The following is a 2,243-nucleotide window of genomic DNA, read 5'->3' on the forward strand; positions in this document are numbered from 1 at the left end:
CCAGTGATGGACTGCTTTAAATGTGCAAACGCAGTGGCAAGAAAAATTAGCTTGTCCCTGCTTCTCACATGCAATGATTACCTTCTCCCTCCCACATCTATTGGACAGGAAATGGCCAGCATATGAAACACTTGTAGAATGCATGCCTTGATCAGTCTCTTCACAGCGGCCTACCTGTGGAGGAGTGATTGCTGGAGTCTTATTGTAATCAGATGGCTAGCTCTCTGACAAGCACATGCTTAAGTGATGTGCTTTGACTTCAGCCCCCAGGTAAGAATCATCTGTTCTTTCCCAGGCTGTGCTGTGCTTTCAGCAGGCCCCGGGGTGGTCTGCCAGTCACCTTTCCGGGGTAGGAGGTGGTTGGGGGAGAGCAGTGGACAGGGGGCCTCGAGGAAGGGCAGAGAGGGGTGGGTGGGGAGGCCTTAGGGGAGGAGGCAGAGTGGGGGGGGGGAAGAGGTGGGGCAAGACTGCAGAGGAAGGTGAAGAGTGGGGCAGGGCCCCGCCAGGGAAAAATAAAAGTAAACGTCTGTGTACAACTAAATATACAATTTTTAAAAATAAATTTTACATGTGGGGATGGTCTAATCTGCAAGGATTTCTTACACCCTTCCCATGAGAGGCGATGGCTAATTTTTACTGTTGCCTCTTTAAATGTAAATCTGAATCAAAAACATGCTTTTCTTACCCCTGAAGTCTTGTTTATTCTACTCCATATTTTTGGGGGGGGGGGAGGCAGTCTCCTGGGCTAACATTTAATCACGTTGCTAAAAATCACCTGTTGAAGAGCAAATATAGAGATTCATTTTAGGATGTTGACAAGTACCATGAGCAATGGAATGTTCTCAGAATGTAACACCGAACCCGTCTGGTATTGACTGCTGTGTGGGTCGGAGTTTACAAAGATTCCTTTCATCAGTGTCAAACCAACAAAAATTCCATAAGTTCTTCCCCTCTCTCTCCCTCCCCCACTATTTAAATTGGCTATTCCAGTCTAAGGATATGTCTCAAATTATGAATACTAAGTATCCAGTCTGGTCTTCAATGCATAACTGATGAAGGTGCCAAGGAACAAATGGATCTTTCAATTCTGATGTGACCTTTTGAGTGTCTGTGTGGAAATTTTCGGAATCCATTTTTCCTTCAGCTGTGTAAAACGGTCTCTTTTGCTCCCACTTTTTTTAGAAGCGTTTAGGAAGCCAAATGCATTGTGGGGAGCAGTTGTACTTTTTTCCCCCCTCTCTCCCTAGGTGAGTGTTTTGCACCTTTTAACTAGTTGTCCTACTGCAGATGTGGTTCAATACATTCATGAAGAGCTATTAATCTGAGAAAGTGAGTCTGTTCTTGCCAGGTGGGCAGTCTCTGCTGCTGGTTTGGTGGCTATTCTGTAATGGCTGGCTGAGCACATTTTATGTAACATCTCTCTAAGCTAGGTGGCTTGTACTATAACCACTGAATTTTAAGACACTAGTGGGCTCTCCTGTTGGAACAATTCCTCTCCTCCAAATGATTCTAAATTGGGGATTTTCCATTTCCTAGAGCATAGGTCTCCCCCCAGCCCCTCTTTCACTAGCCCCTGAATAACATTCTTAAGGCCCTTTCATTGCTCTTCCAGGTAGTTTACTCGTGCTAGCTTCTTTTAATGCATCCTGAGAGGTGGAAGCACAGAGGAAAGCCAAGTCTCCAGACTAGGCTGGAGTGATAGGTGTGGGGAGGGGCATGTACATCTCCCCACACCAGAGTAGGAGAGGAAGGGGTTAATTCCCTGCAAGGAGGCTTTGGTGATGGGAGCAAGAGTTTCCACCTGGACTCTGCAGGGCAGGTATTTAAACCAGTAGGGGAAGCAAACCGGCTGAGGGAAGGAAGGCTCCTCTGAAGGAAGAGGAGTTGAGCCAGGTGCTTGCCAGTGCCAGCCTGACAGCAAAGGGAGGAGAACTCAGGGACCAGCCTAGTTTTCTCTCCACTCCAGCTGCTCTCAGATAAGATTTGACACCTTATTTTCCTTTCAGGAGTGAAAGGAGCCTGTCAGGGACTTGGCAGCAGCTTCTTCCCAATGCGACACCTGCCGCTGTAAGGTCTGTAGTATAGACGCAGCCTCAGTCTTATCCTGTCTAGGGCTTGCTTGCATGTTGGACAGCGAATCTTCAGCACAAAGCAAACTTCGATCAAATATGCAGTGAGCTCCTGCAAGCAGGTTCACGCCCAAACTGCTATGCTCTAGCCTAAACTGCTGCTGCAAATCCTGT

Source organism: Lepidochelys kempii, chromosome 19 (assembly GCF_965140285.1).
Source record: "Lepidochelys kempii isolate rLepKem1 chromosome 19, rLepKem1.hap1, whole genome shotgun sequence".
Classification (NCBI taxonomy): domain Eukaryota; kingdom Metazoa; phylum Chordata; order Testudines; family Cheloniidae; genus Lepidochelys; species Lepidochelys kempii.